This window comes from Miscanthus floridulus, chromosome 14 (genome assembly GCF_019320115.1).
Source record: "Miscanthus floridulus cultivar M001 chromosome 14, ASM1932011v1, whole genome shotgun sequence".
Lineage (NCBI taxonomy): Eukaryota > Viridiplantae > Streptophyta > Magnoliopsida > Poales > Poaceae > Miscanthus > Miscanthus floridulus.
In genome coordinates, this window is record NC_089593.1 from 29120740 (window position 1) to 29139079 (window position 18340).

General features: G+C 47.4%; 1 pseudogene; it reads right to left on the bottom strand.

Annotated features, from left to right (window-relative positions):
• Positions 1-10767: 10767 nt before the first annotated feature.
• LOC136503270 (mitogen-activated protein kinase kinase 9-like) lies at positions 10768-17697 on the bottom strand (annotated as a pseudogene).
• Between the last annotated feature and the right edge of the window lie 643 nt (positions 17698-18340).

Genomic DNA, 18340 nt, shown 5'->3' on the forward strand with positions numbered 1-18340 from the left:
AATCACGGCTGGTCTATTGGCATCCGAATGGTAATTTCTCTTGTAACCCACTTAACATCGCCCTCGAAAACCCTAAGCACTTCTAACGAGACTTAAGGTAGATGGACGCAATAACATAGCGAAATAAATAAAATGCATATTCCGAATGTCCTTATGCTGGTACAACATACAGTCACTCACTCTCCCATTCTCGACACATCGTTCACCTTTCCTAAGATCGGACTACCTCAACAACTATGGACGAAATACAATGGAAAGATTACAATACTAGTGGACAACGATGAAAGACACTACTAACTACGGGTACATGATCCCAAGGCAACTAATCTACTTTAGACCACGCATCTTCATTCTCGGGCTCGGTGGATTCTTCTACCGCCCTGGCTATGGATCTGCCTCCTCTCTTGGCAATGGCTGACTGAGAGGAATCAAGGGTTCTACTTCTAACACTTCCAAGGGTGGAGGAGCTGGCAGTACTACAACACCGGTTCTCCTTCTTTCTGGCGGGTGGACAGGGATCCCGTCCACGATCAAGGGATCCTGCCGTTCAGCAGCCAGCATCCTTCGCTTGGCCCTAGTGACAAGGTAGGCCTCTCCCAACTGATGGGCATGTCGATCTTCAGCCTCCTTTAGAGCTTCCAACATGGCAGTCTTCCGACTCTCAGCGGCTACCGCACTGGCATGCGCTTCGGCAAGCTGCACCTGGAGCATCCTGGAGAAGATCTTGGCTTCCTCGGCTCACCGAAGGCACTTCCTCAGCTCCGAGGCTTGTCGGCCATACTGCTCATCCAGAGCAAGCAAGTACATGGTCAAGTGCACCGTGGTAGGACTATCTTCTTACGCATCCCGCCCTTACAAAGCCTCCATGCGAGCCCTCCGTGCCCGTCACTTCTTTTCCAAAGGTGGAAAGAACCTCATGGGGGTACGGGCAATGGGCTCTTCATAGATCTGGCAAAGGTAACACAAGGCTTTATGGGCCACAACCTGGTAGGTGTCGACAAAACGAAATCCGGTTGCGGTCACATTCTAGGCTTCAGTGATACCGGGGAACTCTTTACTCTTCCCAATGTAGACGGCAACTTCACGCTGCTCAGTGCCATGCTTTTCATACTCATGACCCTCATACTCAGGACGATCTTTGACTCCGAGCTTTTGTAGAGTGGCATACAGGATCTTGGGAAAACCCTCAGTGTTCAGGCAGTAACTACTAACACAGGCTCCTGCCTTCGCTGGCGATGGTTGTAAGGAAGGCCTGAGTGAAAAGCTGGCTCAAAAGGAAAAGCTAGGTGAGCTAAAGTGCACCGAGTGGTGGTACCAACGGCTAAGCCAGACCCTGCTTATAAAGGCAGAGCGGTCAGTGGTCCTGGCGCGGTCCACCAAGGTTCTAGCAAGAAATCACTATAAATGAATCAACCGAATTTTTCGCACGTTCGAGTAAGGAAAATGGACCCTTGGCCCATTTACTTTGGATTTTGGTGTTTGATGACCAACACAACCAAATTGGACTAATGAATTTGCAAGTGCTTGTTATGTAGTTCAATAGGGTGCAAGACGTAACTTGGACGAAGGCGACGTGATGATCCAATGATCAACACCTCAAGAAAGACTTTAGAAGCACAAGAGAAGACCCAAGATATCAAGCAAAGTCCAAGCATGAAGATTGGAACCAAGCCGTACGCAAGATCGCAAAGAAATGAGCTCACTGTGGTGACCGGACACTGGACCAGACGCTGGACAAGCGACCGGACACTGTGACCAGACGCTGGGCAAGTGGCTCGGCAGACAGGCAACCGGATGCTGGCGGCAACAGATCGGACGCAGGACAGCAGCGTCCGATCAAGTACAGTAAGGTTCCAGAGTGGCAAATCTACGACCGGACGCGTCCGGTGGCAGGCGACCAAACGCTGGCCAGCGTCTGATCAGCACATTGCCGGCTCAACGGTCGGGACGACCGGACGCGTCCGGTCAGGACGATTCAGCGTCCGATCAGTAGCAGAATTGTGGAAGTTCAACCCCAATGGCTACTTTCTTAGTGGGGCTTATAAATACAACCCCCAACCGGCCATTTGAGGTGTGTGGAGCTGAGGAAACATACCAAGGGTGTTGATACACCATTTTAGTGATCTCCACTTGCATAGTGCTTACTGTTTTATTAGGTGATTAGCGTAGGTGCTTTGCAAAGTGCTTAGGTTGATTAGACCACCGCTTATGCGCTTGCTCTAGGTTTAGGCCTAGTGTTTAGTGAGGTTTGCATACCTCCTGCTACCCCCGTGCTTGCGAGCACAAGTGTTGTACATCGGAGGGGCTTGAAGTCTTGCGAGATCACACCAACCGAGTTTGTGGTGTGGCCGCCACCGTGTACTGGAGGGAACAAGGCCCGTGGCATTTCGGCCAGAAACTTGATAGTGAAGACAGCGGGGAGCATCCGGGGGAGGCTTGCTAGAAGGCACGTCGGAGACCCACTTGCGCGTGGGGAAGGCCCGAGGCTATCCACAGAGTTACCCGACTGGGAGTTTGGCCCTTGCGAGGGATTCCTTGCGAGGGGCTCCAACGAGGACTAGGGGGAAGCTTGTGCGCTTCTCGATACCTCGGTAAAAATACTGGAGTCATCGATGGGAGTTTGCATATCTCTACCTTGCTCTTTAGCTTCTGCATTTACATTGATTACTTTACTACGTTTGCGGTAGAGATAACAACACATTAGCAAAACCGTAGTTGCACATTTAGATAGTTTATCTTTTGCATAGGTTTTGCTAAGGTTAAAAAAAGAGGCCATAGTTTAGAGTTAGAATTTTTAAGTTGCCTAATTCACCCCCCCTCTTAGGCGTCACGGTCCCTTCAATTGGTATCAGAGCCGGTTGGCTCAATTTGGACCTTTGGCTTAACCGCCGTTGAGCCGGCGCTATTTAGAGTGGTTGGGATGGATACCGCTAGGCCTCTGCACTTTGACGGCACTAACTTCCCGTACTATAAAGCTAGAATGGCTTGTCACCTTGAGGCGGTTGATTTGGGTGTATGGAGAGTCACTCGTGACGGGATGAAACCCATCAAGAATCCCGAAAAACCCACAAAGAGTGATGAAAAAGAAATGCACTTCAATGCTAGAGCTAAAAATTGCTTGTTTGAATCACTTGGTATGGATGTTTTTAACCAAGTATTCACTTTAAATACGACACATGAAATTTGGTTAAAACTCCAAGAGCTCCATGACGGCACAAGCAATGTCCATGAGCAAAAACATTGTCTAGCAAAGCAAAACTATGATTCCTTTACTATGAATGATGATGAGCTTGTTTGTGATATGAATTCTCGTTTGAATCTAATTATCAATTAGCTCCATTCTATAGGATTATTAAAGCTAGATGATGCAGACATCATGAGGAAGATCATCTCCGTACTACCACAAAAGAAATATGCAAGCATCATCACCATCCTTCACAACATGGAGGACTTGAGCAACATGACCCCGGGCATAGTCATTGGCAAGTTAGTGGCATTTGAAATGTCATGTAAGATGGGTCAAGAAGAAGCCTCTTCATCAAGCAAAGGCAAGGCTCTCGCATGTAGCGAGAAAAAGAAGATGAAGGGCAAGCAAGTTGAGATAGGCTCAAGCTTAAGCTCCTCAAGTGAAGATGAAGAAGAAGATGACGATGATGATGATGAAGATTCAAGTGATGATGATCAATCTTCCTCCTCCACCTCCGACCTTGATGAAGAATCAATCAAACTTATCAACAAGGTGGAGAAGATGATCCAAAGGCTAAATGTCAAGGGTGTGCCCATCCAAAGCTAAGATTTCATTTTCACAAATCAAAGAAATAAGCAATGAAAGAGAGGATGCTATGGATGCGGCGAGTTGGGGCACTTTGTGGAAGTTTGTCCAAACAAGCCCACACCCAAGACAAAGAAGAAGGCGTGCAAGAATCAAGCTCTGATGTCAATAAGGTCATGGGATGATTCTTCAAGTGAAGAAGAACCCCATCACAAGAGGTGAGGCCGCAAGCACTCATCATCAAGCTCTTCTCGTGTGTGCCTTATGCCACGAGGTAACGAAAGCTCTTCCTCTAGTGAGAGTGATAGTGATGATGATATGCCTTCTTATCATGAAATTGTGCAATAAAATCTTAATTATGCTAAAGCTTGCATTAGTCAACAAAAGAAGCTCAAAAGTTTAAAAGAAAAGCTAGATAGTTCACAAAAAACATACAAAACCTTGCTTGAACAATATGAGAACTTTGCTAATCTCAATGTTGAACTATCTACTAAAATTGAGAAACTTGAGGCTAGTGCAACAACAAATGCATGCACAATCAATGATGAGCAACTTGTAAAGAAAAATGAAAAATTAAAAGAAAAGTTAGCTAGCTCACAAGAAGCATAATAGTTTGCTTGCTAAAATGGAAACCATGTGCAAACATTGTGATGAGCTAACTAATAAAGTTGCCAATCTTGAAGCCGTTAGCACAACCCCCACCAAGGCATCTAAAAAGAAAAGTTCTATCTTTAACTTGTCTAAAAAGGATGCATCTACTTCTTATAATAATTTATGTTTAGACTCACCTTTGTGCAACCAAGTTTGTATTGAGAAAGTTGTTGTAGATACATGCACACAAGAGGTTGTAGAGGAGAATGAGCAACATAAGCAAGAAGTAGCTCGCCTCACCAAGGACTTGACTCAAGTAAAAGGCAAGGCGAAGCAAACCCAACTTCATCAAGATAACACCATCAAGGGAGTGAAGAAGCTTGATGAAGGACAAACTATGGTTTGTTACGTGTGCCACAAGGAAGGTCACAAGTCCTATGAGTGCAAGGTGAAGAATGGGGGAGGAGCAAAGAAGAAGGAGAAAAAGCAAACAAGCAAGCTCTCCAACACCTACACCAACAAGGTGGACAAGAAGGCCTCCACACCTTATCTCTTGAAGAAGAAGAAAAATGACAAGGTGGTGGCCATTAAGGTGAATAAGCAAGCCAACAATGGGGTCAAACGCTTTTGGGTGCCAAAGGAAATTATCTCCAACATGAAGAGTACCAAAAAGGTTTGGATCCCGAAAGGGAAGTGAGAAGTCCATCAGACGTTGGGGAATTTGGAGACTTGGCAAAGTATGGGTGCATTTCATGGGGTGCATCATGATGGACAAAGCCATTGTCAAGTGGGTCAGTGAATACTATGGACCCAAATTCCCCTTCCATGTTAGGTAACTAGATGTTATTGCTTTCAATTAGTATTTTCTTCAAATAGCATTGCTTTCAATTGATATTATTTTTCAATTGGTATATTTTTAAAGCATCTAGTTATCTTTCATGCCTATGTTTGCAATTACATGCTTAAATATTTTGTCATGCATACATTAGGTATATCTTATGGTAGGCTTGCTCAGTTTCATTCTTAACCCTTGGAGCAAACCTACATGGTTTAAAATTGTTTAGGTGCATGGCACATAGCTTGTCTTACAATTGTCTATCTAATATGTGCCAAAGTCCAAATTGTAGATAATTTCTCACAAATATCATCTTCAAGTTGTATTTTGACTTTAAAATCAATGTGCACAAATCCTACAAATATTCCACATTTGTGTGCACATATTTAGGGGGAGTAATTCTACAACTTGGATGCCTTGAGACTAACACTTTTTCAATGGTATCAATTTTTCAAACCTATCACATGTGTAGTAGTCTCATTGTAAGGAAATTGGAGTCCCCGGAGTTAAGCATCATTCTTCAACTGGCATCATCATGTTGGTTTCATTTCATATTTATATGCTTTCTCCAAGCATTATATAGATTAAACTCTCTTGTGCAATAAATTGCTAATTATGCATATGCTTTGCTTTCTACCATATGTATGCATATATTTAGGGGGAGCTTAGTCTATATAATGTGAGAGTCAAATTTTGTGATCCATTTCACTCTATACACAAAGGATCACGAAATTTAACCCTCCCTTGTGCTACTAATGTCTTCCTATTCGGTGTTTGATGCCAAAGGGGGAGAATTTGAAGGACCAAAGGCAAGCATCAAGTTGATGTCTACAAGTGGTAATGGTCCGAGAAAGGGAGGAAAGTGGATTATGGACTAGTCTAAGTATTTGTAAAATTTGTAGGAATCCATAATGCCACATGGGGATTTTTTTTTGCAAGGGCAAGATAAGCTTTCATTTAGTTTTAATTGGTATCGTACAAGTGATTTCAATTGGTATCCCTTAATATCATATATGATTTCAATTGGTATCTTTAAGTATCACATAAACTTGCCCTTTGCATTGCATCCTAGCAAGTAGGTAGTTTTTAACTTCCAAATTCTTATTATTTGCTTGCTTTGGTCATGTTGGAATCAATCACCAAAAAGGGGGAGATTGTAACGAAAATGGACCCTTGGCCCATTTACTTTGGATTTTGGTGTTTGATGACCAACACAACTAAATTAGACTAATGAATTTGCAAGTGTTTGTTCTGTAGTTCAATAGGGTGCAAGACGTAACTTGGACGAAGGCAACATGATGATCCGATGATCAACACCTCAAGAAAGACCTTAGAAGCACAAGAGAAGACCCAAGATATCAAGCAAAGTCCAAGCATGAAGATTGGAACCAAGCCGTACGCAAGATCGCGAAGAAATGAGCTCACTGTGGTGACCGGACACTGGACCAGACGCTGGATAAGCGACCGGACGCTGCGACCGGACGTTGGGCAAGTGGCTCGGTAGACAGGCGACCGGACGCTAGCGGCAACCGACCAGACGTAGGACAGCAGCGTCCGATCAAGTACAGTAAGGTTCTAGAGCGGCAAATCTAGGACCGGATGCGTCCGGTGGTAGGCGGCCGGACGCTGGCCAGCGTCCGATCAGCACATTGCCAGCTCAACGGTTGGGACGACCGGACACGTCCGGTCAGGACGATTCAGCATCCGGTCAGTAGCAGAATTGCAGGAGTTCGACCCCAACGGCTACTTTCTTAGTGGGGCTTATAAATACAACCCCCAACCGGCCATTTGAGGTGTGTGGAGCTGAGGAAACATACCAAGGGTGTTGATACACCATTTTAGTGATCTCCACTTGCATAGTGCTTAGTGTTTTATTAGGTGATTAGAGTAGGTGCTTTGCGAAGTGCTTAGGTTGATTAGACCACCGCTTATGCGCTTGCTCTAGGTTTAGGCCTAGTGTTTAGTGAGGTTTGCATACCTCCTGCTACCCTGTGCTTGCGAGCACAAGTGTTGTACATCAGAGGGGCTTGAAGTCTTGCGAGATCACACCAACCGAGTTTGTGGTGTGGCCGCCACTGTGTACTGGAGGGAACAAGGCCCGCGGCGTTTTGGCCAGAAACTTGATAGCGAAGACAGCGGGGAGCATCCAGGAGAGGCTTGCCGGAAGGCACGTCGGAGACCCACTTGCACGTGGGGAAGGCCCGAGGCTATCCACGGAGTTACCTGATCGGGAGCTTCGCCCTTGCGAGGGATTCCTTGCGAGGGGCTCCAACGAGGACTAGGGGGAAGCTTGCGCGCTTCTCGATACCTCGGTAAAAATACTGGAGTCGTCGACGGGAGTTTGCATATCTCTACCTTGCTCTTTAGCTTCCGCATTTACATTGATTACTTTACTACATTTGCGGTAGAGATAGCAACACACTAGCAAAACTATAGTTGCACATTTAGATAGTTTATCTTTTGCATAGGTTTTGCTAAGGTTAGAAAAAGAGGCCATAGTTTAGAGTTAGAATTTTTAAGTTGCCTAATTCACCCCCCCTCCTCTTAGGCGTCATGGTCCCTTCACGAGTGATGTCCGAGGCCATTAATGACTAATACGGCTATAGGACAAGGTTCCGACAAAGAGTGCAAAAAAGAGTACGGGGAGACGCGGGTCATGGCAGGCATGAACCACAGGCGACACGAAGCACAAAGCCACAGTTTAGCATTAACTCCAGAACAAGAATGAGTCAGTCGTGCACCATATGACACGCATGACACCTATGGATGGCGTATCTCCAAGCAATATGTGCACTACAATGCACAAACATGATCTATCAAAATACTATCGAACGACTTTTATTTACCGAAACAAAAGTTGCATTTTCATCTATTAAACTTGCGCTCCAAATTTTATTCAAGTACTAAATACAAGTTATATTTTATTTTATTTATAAAAATTGCTTCCGTGCCAATGTTTAGAACTACTTATTCTACTCTTCGTATTATGATTTTTTTCATTAACACATATAGGCACTTACGTAACTAACTCACTATATTAATAGATCTATCTCTCAGGTCATAATCTCAGTGCTTAGTGAGCTCGTAACACTTGAGGTGTTACACCTTCACTCCTGACGCAAGGGTACTTCTGTTATCTATTTGACATATTACATTAGTTTTGTTCTAAGTCAAATATTATGATCCTTTACCATCATTAAATATTTTTTTGTTTCACAATATATGAATTATATATTATGAAATCATTTCTCATAGTGAATTTAAAAATATATTACCTCCACTGTATAATAATAAAATCAATTTCTAGAATCACCAAATAAATAGTGGCATGAATCTATATAATTTTGATGGAGATCAATGGTTTAAAATATACAAATGTTTGACTAACAAAGCTAGGGGTGCATATACATACAACTACGATTGGGTAGTCTCGACCATATCCAACATCTTTAGAAAAAATTTAGCATGTATACACATATATGGTATTTTAGAGCAAAGTTCTTTTTTTATCCTAAAAAGACTCTAGACATAAGATTCTACACTGCTGCCATCGTACTCATCAAAATAGCCCACAGATGGACGCGGTTTATTCCCATCCGGCCCACCAGCAACTCGCGAAGGCCCGGCGCGTCAGCGCATCACCAAATCCCACCACATCCTTTCTCAAATGAACAAAAAACCGCATTCCCACCGCCACAATCCCGTCGTCGACCTCCCGTCCCCGACACTGTTGTATGCCGAAGCGCCGCTGCGCCCCATGCATCGGGAACCCTAGCGTCGCTCGGCTCTGGTGGTCCGATGGTCCTCCATCCGGCCTCGGCCGCTTGCCCACGACCGCTCACAGTCCATCCGGCTCATGGCCTATAGCGGCACGGCGACACCCCAGCACGGCAGTGTGCTGGCGCCCTACCTCTCTACCTCGAAGGCGAGGTTTCCACGCTTGGCAGCGGTGGCTCCACACGAAGGAGAGATATGAAGGCACCTATAGTTTATATTGTCCTTGCATGCATGGTCATGCATGGAGGTACGACTTCATGTGGGTCATGGAAGCGCTACTTCATCTGGGTCATGGAATTTCTATCTAACGCACCAACTAAATGGAACATATGTGGACACCCTGGGAGGCTGCCTTGACGGCGTGCCTTCATATTGAGGCCACACCGCCTAAGCAGCCTCCTAGCGTGTCCACGTAAGCTTCATTTGAGTGATACGTTGGATAGAAGCTGCACGGCCTAGATGAATCACTCTGTTGTCCTTGCATGCATTCAACCATTCACGTTGGTAGATGAGCCAACAACTCATCCAAGTGGGCACATGCGCATTGAATGCAGTAGGTGGATAAACGAGAAGAGCATGTACTGCAGGCCATCTACTGCCATCGTCCACCACTTTGGTGTAAGCAGGTGGACAAATATTTAATGCTTGTTGTCCTATACAAATAGAAATTTACTATCAGTAAGTTCAAAAAAAATAAAAATGTATTATTAGTAAGTAAAAACAGGTCATGACTTTTAGGATCATAGTATTACCACACATCTCTCCAGCTAAATTCACGAGAGACATATTCTATAACTAAACTAATAGTACTTACTTTACACCATGCATGGCAATATATTTTTTTATGATCGGAGAAGGTCGAAAGAAGGTGGGCACATTCAATGCCATCCTTTACATGCAGAGATTTTTTACACACGCGAAGTAGGTCGAAAGCAGGTGGGCACATTTAATGCCTCTCCTTTACATGCAGAGATTTTTTACACGCGCAGAGACGCCCGCTCCTCCTACAACTTCGCATGCCTACCGATTCTTATCTTGCCAAGCACAACCAGCAGACACATTATATATGCCACATGGTTGCCTGCTTTTATGTTGTGAGTAGGCTACTGTTTACCTAGTCGTGTCATTAAAACACCATCGAAAACATAATCTAAGAGCAACCACAATGTTGCAGAAAAGTAGTCCATAGGCATTAGAATAGTCTACCAGCTATATATATCAGTATGTCTTTGGTTACATGACACACGGCAGGTAAGTTAGTGCACTTATAGAATGTCCCTAGCTGCAAGCAAGGTGCAGACTCCATATTTGCACTGATCGCTTGGGAGTTATGGAAGGAAAGAAATGAGAGATGCTTCCGAGGAGCAGCTACGCAATTGCCAGAGTTGCTGGCGTTGATCAGGCACCAAGCTGGGCTTTGGGTCGAAGCCGGGGCTAAAGGCCTGGGTTGCTTAATCCAGCAAGTAGTCAGCTGGCTGATTCAGGGTAGTGGGGAGGGACAAATGCTTTGTTGATCATCTTTAGAGCCCACCCATTGTACTAAACATTGCTTTCTCTTCTTAATACAAAAATGCACAAATCTTTCGCGTGACCGAGAAAAAAAAATCATTCTTGCAATGCATCCAGGTCCAGTTGCTAGCAAAAAAAATTGCATTCAAGTTGAATGGAAACCGGTTGTAAAAAAAAATATATATATATATATATATAAGTACAGTCAAATCAGCAAGGAGACACAGTTAATATCAATAATCAAGTTACACAGACCAACTGCATCTCCTTAACCTACTACAGTCTACAGAGTGTCCACGATGATCTCCCGCAGCGCACGCCTTGACGCCTCCACGTCGCGCCTGATGTGAGAGCAGCTGTGCCACCATGGCGCGCCGCGCCGGCTCCTTGTGCAGGCATGCCACCACGAACCCGCGCAGCTCTATCGACGCCTCTGCATCCTCTCGCACAGACGGGGGCTCCCCGTCGCAGATGGCCTACTTCAGCTCCTCAACAGACGACTTCTGTACTCCAGTCAAGAGGGAGAGTCGCCCTAAGAAGAGCTCCAGGACAGTGACGCCGAGGCCCCAGACATCTGCCACCATGGCGCCGTGTGGCCCGGCACGGGCATTGGGCGCGAACCGCTTGGGGCTCAAGTACATCCTAGTGCCGCCGGTGATGGGGACCTAGAGGCGCTCGCCGGAGCCGCCGTAGAGGATCCTGGAAAGGTTGAAATCACTGATCTTGATGTCCCCGCGGGTGTTGGCGAGGAGGTTGTCGGGCTTCATGTCAAGGAATGCGACGCTGTGGGAGTGGAGCTGGGCCAGCCCCACGATGCAGTGCGCGGCCACCTCAGCGACGACTGCCTTCGAGATTCCCAGCCCCCCGCGCCGCCGCAGGAGATCGCCGAGAGACCCGGCGTCCATGTACTCTAGCACGAAGGCGCCCTTGCCGCTGGGCCCGTAGAGCAGGGTGTGGAAGTCGACGACGTGCGGCGCCCCAGCAGTGCGGCGGAGCACCTCGGTCTCCTCCACGATGAGCGGGACCGGGTCGAACGACAGCTTGAGCGCGAAGACCACGCCGGTGCGGCAATGGCATGCCTTGCAAACCCTGGCTAAGCTGCCCTCGATGAGGTCTCCGATCCAATCGAGGTTCGTCAGCCGCAGCTCCTCTGGCGCCGGCGCTGGAGCTGCCACCGGCACGGAGGCCGTCACCCTCAGCTGGTGCGGCGGGCCGGTAGTGACCCGACGGAGTACAAATGTTCCTGTATGGTCGGTGAATCATTTTTATCTGATGGTAAGGAGGAGAGGTATTAAATGTGTCCACCTGCCCGACTTGTTTTTATCTGATGGTAGCATGGAGGGGAGGCATTAAATGTGTCCACCTGCTTTCGACCTACTCTGCGTAGGTAAAGATATCGAGTGCTTTTAAATTTACTGAGTGAATTTCTGGATAGCTTAGGGAGACACTCGTGCATGCATGGAAATTTACTGCCTAGTATCTATTGATAGTAAATTCATTAATATAAAGGGAGAAGGCACATGTGATGTAAATTCCTCCTATCATAGTAATTTTTTATATAAAGGACACGTGAAAGCATAGTGATGTAAATCCCCCTACCGTAGTACCTTTTTGCATGCAAAGTACATCTATAGTTTATATTGTCCTTGCATGCATGGTCATTCAATTTTTCATCTACTTGATTGAATGCGTCCACTTGCTTCATCTGTCCACTACCGAATGCATGGAGGAAGGCTGGTTGTGACGCGCTTCATCTGAGTCATGGAATTTCTATCTAACACACCAACTAAATAGAACATACGTGGACACTCTGAGGGGTCGCCTAGACGGCGTGCCTTCGTTTCTCTAATGGGAAATCTTCCCTCCACCAAGGTGTAATATTTAGTTTTCTTCCTCTCACCTTCTACGTGGGCTTCTTTCTTTCTTTTGGGGATGCGGGCTTGTTTCTTTTGCAATACTGATCCGTTTTTGCAATGTCGGCTCATGAGGCCTACTAGACAAGTTTGATTGTTTCTTTTTTTTCTTTATATTTTTTAAATTATTGAATTTGTATGTGTTGAAATTGTTCAAGTAATGTGCTCAAGATAGATTTACTCAATGAATGGGGAAAAGGATGGTTTCATCCCTTAAGAGGAGACGTTAAGAAGAAATGACATATGTGAAAAAAAATAAGCTCAAAGGAATTAATTATCCTTTAGTACATAGGTATATGTTGGACTATCAAGGGTGATGCAGCATGTTGTGCATTGAAAAGTCTCTAGTACTCAAGATTACCTATGCAAGAATTTAGAGACATACAAAGCCACCGACCCTAGCAAGAAATTTTGGATGACTGGTTTAAAAAACTGGGTTATCCAGTTGTGGGGGTACGACCCGGATACCCACAGCAGACTACACGGGCTGCGCTCCCAGGGGCGGTCCAGCCCATAAGACGAAGACCCATGGCGCACAGCACTGCTCGGTGTGTATCGCAAGACATCAAGGGCGATATCTTGAAGATACTTCGAGATCTGTTAGGATACGTTTGATCCCATGATTCCTGTAATCTGCTATTACTTTCCGGTTATATCCTAGATCTAACCGACTTGTAACCCTACCCCCCAGACTATATAAGGCGGACAGAGACCCTATCAAAACACACGCAATATCATAGGATAGCCAATACAAATCAACAGACCACAGGAGTAGGGTATTACGTCGTGCTGACGGCCCGAACCTGTCTAACTCTTGTGTCTCTGTTGTCTTCTTGATCTTGATTACGCGCACCTCTGCCGATCAATCTACCTTCGTGGGATACCCCTCGGAGGACTACCGAGCATCTTTTGTCGACAGTTGGCATGGCAGGTAGGGGCATGCATGCTGTTTCTATGACAAACAAGATGGTATGTTTTGCAGGCTCTTCGTCCTCCCCAAAGCCCGGCCAGATTTTCATAGTCGGATCGATCTCCTGGGTCATCAATGCTGACGGAGATGGAGAGATCATCGAGACGGTGTAGATCGATCCTGCACCGTTCACACCAACACTTGCAACAGCAGATCCTATCTTAGAACCGCTTCCAAGGTCATCTTCACCAACAACTCGCCGTCTACTCCCCCGCTACCCGAGGAAGCATATCAACAATGACGATCTGATCGCATCCATCGATCAGGTTGGCCAGAAGCTCGTCGGCTGCCTCTCCATCGCGGAATCGGCTCTGACCACTCTGGCTCAGCGCCGACCACCCTCCAATTCTGGTCTATCGGAGGCTGATCAGGAAACTCCAGGGGTTACGACCGCCATCCATCAGGACGCCATAAGGGGTAAATTCGCCGACCAGGTGGGAGACATCTATCCTCTCGCCAACTAGATCGCTGACCAGCTCTCGCCAACTGTCAATATGCTACAAATCGGCTGATGTCCCGAAGCATCCCTCCACACCATCCTAGAGGAAAATCTAGACTCCAAGTCCTAGGGCTCTATGGAGACCGTCACCAAAACTGCCGCCGTCCAACCTCCTTTCCCACCCTTTTGTGGGGGCGGGATTTTTTTATGTCAGCGTCGACAGCCCTTCGCGGGATGGAGAAACTGAGGAGGACCGCGTGGCTCATGTCAACAGAAATGCCAACCGTGCGCAGCGCTGAGCGACTGAGGCCACCATTGTGCTAGCCGAGGCTGTTCGCAACGATGAATAGCTCGACTTGCAAGGGAGGCCACGCCCACTCCGCCGCAACCTCGACGACGAATTCGTCCGTGTCGACGGCCACGACGTCTACAAGACCCCAAGTGCCAACTTGGTCATGGCCGCTAACGAGCTTGCTCGGCTCGAGCAAACTCTAGAGGTCGCCAAGGTCACTGCAATGCCCAAAGTTGCACACTGCCAGGTCCATGAGATTCACCAGGATCTGGGACCTTCCTACTCGACAAGCTTGAATCGCCGATCCACCGTGCCAAGATCTAATCGCCGCCTCGGTAGAAGTCGTTTCACCGACCAGCGTCGTGATGATGGACGACCCCTCTAGGGGGAAGCCAGGGGGGACCGTATCGACTACCCTCGCCAACATGATCAAGAAGTCGACCAAGATGTCCGAACACACATCAACAATCTTTGGGATGCGCGACGTCATATCGATGGGCACCGTTTCTCTCTCCATGAAGAGGAAGTATGCCAACGTCAAGAATAGGAGCAAGAGTTTGGTAACTCGGACGCAACCCTCTAGCCACTTAACGCTGGCAATGCTACAGATCATGACGGCGACGATCCCGAAGGGCCTAGAGCATTCACGAGAGCACTCTGAACACTCTAGTGGCCCCATGGTTTCAAAATCACCGAGGTCGAGCCCTATGAGGGACGGATGAACCCCACACAGTGGCTACATGCTTATGCCACCACTGTTCGCGCTGCCGGGGAAGATACCAGTGTCATGGCAAACTATCTTCCCGTCATGCTCACACCAACTGCAATGAATTGGCTCAGTAGCCTTGCCCTAGATTCCATCGGATCTTAGGAACACCTGAAGAAGGTCTTCACTAACAACTACATGGTTATGTGTACTCGGCCCGGCACCAAGCTCGATCAGAATCGCATCTACTAGAAATCGTCCGAGCTCCTCGATAGCTACATCAGACGTTTTTCTGAGATGAGGAATTCTATTCCCAACATCATGGAAGCAGAATTCATCACCGCCTTCATCCGAGGACTCCATCACCGTGACCTCCGCTCCAAATTCAATCGTAAGCCACCAAAGGGGATTGGCGAGATGATCACGACAGCCGATCAGTACGCCGACACTGAATAGGCCAAAGTTCGCTTCAATGAGGATGCGAGCACTCACCGCCCACCTCGCCGCAGCGATGAGCGCCCCGACAAACAATGCCACAGTGACCGCTGCCACGATGACCGTGGCCACCATCAGGACAGTGGTCATGATCGACCGGAAGGGTCCAGAGCTGGTTAATATCACCGCCGCCGACCAGACAACATCATCGCCACCGTTGACGAACCTCACGCCAAATGCAACTACGATGAGCAGGACAAGAAAATTCTCGAGGGCCCATACCCCCTCTACAAGAATAGCAAGCACAAGATGAAGGACTGCCTTGGCCTGGCTAAGGAGTTCCAGACCAAGAAGAAGGACGACGACAATGAAAACGGAGCCAGGGGTCGCCGACCACCTAGGGACAGCAACAATGCCTTCCAGGATCATGACAAAGTGGTCACCACTTTTTTTGGGGCCTCGCCGCCGCCAAGAGCAGTAGAGATCGAAAGCTCACCGCCCGCCAGGTGCTCGTCGTCAACATAGGAGACGCTATCACCAACCCCAGCTATCGCCCCTAGTCTAAGGTCCCCATCACCTTCAATAGGGCCGACCAGTGGGTGGACATCCCTTACACAGGGAGTTTCCCCCTCATTCTCGATGCAACCATCAAGAAAGTACTCTTCAAGAAAGTACTCGTCGATAGCGGAAGTGCTCTGAACCTCCTCTTCACCGGAGCTCTAAAGGAGTTGGACCTTGGAATAGAAGACCTCACTCCCTCCGACTCCTTCTAGGGTGTGGTACCTAGCAGGGCATCCAAACCCCTTGGAGAGATCACCCTCCTAGTACAGTTCAGCATGGCTAACAACTTCCGTGTCGAGCACATCAACTTCTACGTCGTTGACTTCAATACCACCTACCACGCCATACTTTGTTGGCCAGCTCTGGCCAAGTTCATAGCCATACCGCACTACTCCTATCTGGTACTAAAGATGCCTTCGCCTGCAGGAGTTCTAGCTCTACGTGCCAACCTCTCCATCGCCTACGCCTGCGAAACAGAGAGTCTTTCCCTCGCCGAAGCCACTGACCTCTCCATCTAGATGGCCAGCATGGTCAACGACGCCAAGACGGCGCCCACTAACGACCTGGAGATCCCAGCGCTGGAGCCTCCGCGTGCCTCCACCAAGTCTAAGGAAACGAAGGAGGTTGGCCTTGGCCTCAATGACCCCACCAAGACCATCAAGATTGGGGCTCATCTTGACCCCAAATAGGAAAGCGCGCTCATCTCCTTCCTATGTGCCAACACCGATGTGTTTGCTTGGAAACCTGCAGACATGCCGGGGGTACCATGGGAGAAGATCGAGCACTCCTTAAATGTCTTGCCGATCGCCTAGCCGATCAAGCAGAAACTCCGACGATTCACGCCAGACAAGGAGGCTATTAGGGTAGAAAAAAAATGGCTCCTAGCAGCCGGATTTATTAAAGAAGTGTATCATCCTGAGTGGCGGGCAAACCCAGTCCTTGTTCAAAAGAAGAATAAAGAATAGAGAATGTGCGTTGATTACATCGATCTCAACAAACACTACCCTAAAGACCCCTTTGGTCTGCCCCGGATAGACGAGGTTGTTGACTCCACCGCCGGCTACAAACTCCCTCCTTCCTCGATTGTTACTCCGGCTATCACCAGATATCTCTCAAGGAGGACGCCCCGACCAAAACGTTGTTTATCATGCCTTTTGGTGTGTATTGCTATACCACCATGTCCTTTGGACTAAAAAATGCCAGGGCAACCTACCAAGGGGCCATTCAGATGTGCCTTAATCAATAGATAGGCCACAACATCGAAGCTTACATCGACGATGTGGTCGTCAAGTCCAAAACCGCCGACAGTCTCATCGCCAACCTCGAAGAAACATTCACCAACCTAAAAAGATACAAATGGAAGTTGAACCCTTCAAATTGCATCTTTGGAGTTCCATCCGGCATACTCCTAGGCTACATCGTCAGCGCCCGTGGTATCGAACCCAACCCTGACAAGGTCTCCGTCATTACCAATATGAAACGGCCAACCTGCGTAAAGGATATACAGAAGCTCACAGGGTGCATGGCTGCTCTCAGCTGCTTTATATCACGCCTTGGCAAAAAAGGACTACCGTTCTTCAAACTACTCAAGGCCTCTAAGCGTTTCTCCTGGTCGGAGGAGGCTAATACGGCCTTTGAGCAACTCAAGATGTTTTTAACAAAGCCTTCGATTATGACAGCGCCTCTACCAGACGAAACCCTATTGATCTACATCATTGCTACCTCTCGCGTCGTCAGCACAGCTATCGTCATTGAGTGCGTGGAGGTCGGACATGCCTATAAGGTGCAATGTCCGGTCTACTTCATCAATGAGGTTCTTAATGAGTCCAAAACTCATTACCATCAGGTTCAGAAGCTGTTGTACACCATTCTGGTCATGTCGTGCAAGCTCCGCCATTACTTCAAGTACAACAAGATTGTCGTGGTCACCGAGTTTCCTCTAGGGGACATCCTCCATAACAAAGAGGCCAACGGCTGCATCATCAAGTGGGCAGTCGAGCTCGGCACTTACTCCATTGAATTCAGAAGAAGGCCTACCATTAAGTCTTAGGCGCTGGCTGATTTCGTAGCTGAGTGGACCGAGATCCAAGAGCCCATCCCCGCTGCTTGCCTCGAGCATTGGATAATGTATTTTGACGGTGCCCTCAACATCAATGGTGCTGGCACTGGCATTTGGTTCATTACTCCAACTAAGGACAAGCTCCATTACGTCCTTCGAATTCATTTCCCAGCTTCCAACAATGCCGTGGAGTATGAAGCATGTCTCCACGGACTTCATATAGCTATTGAGCTCGGTGTCAAATGCCTCATGGTATACGGAGACTTCGCGCTGGTCATCAACCAAGTCAACAAAGATTGGTCCTGCTCCAGTGAGAAGATGGACGCATACTGCGCTGAGATCAGGAAACTCGAAGGAAAGTTCTACGGTATCGAGTACCACCACGTGGTACGAGACCAAAATTAGCTTGCTGACCACCTATCTAAGATAGGCTCTTCTCATGCTACGATTCTACCTATGGTCTTCGTTCAAGACCTCTTTA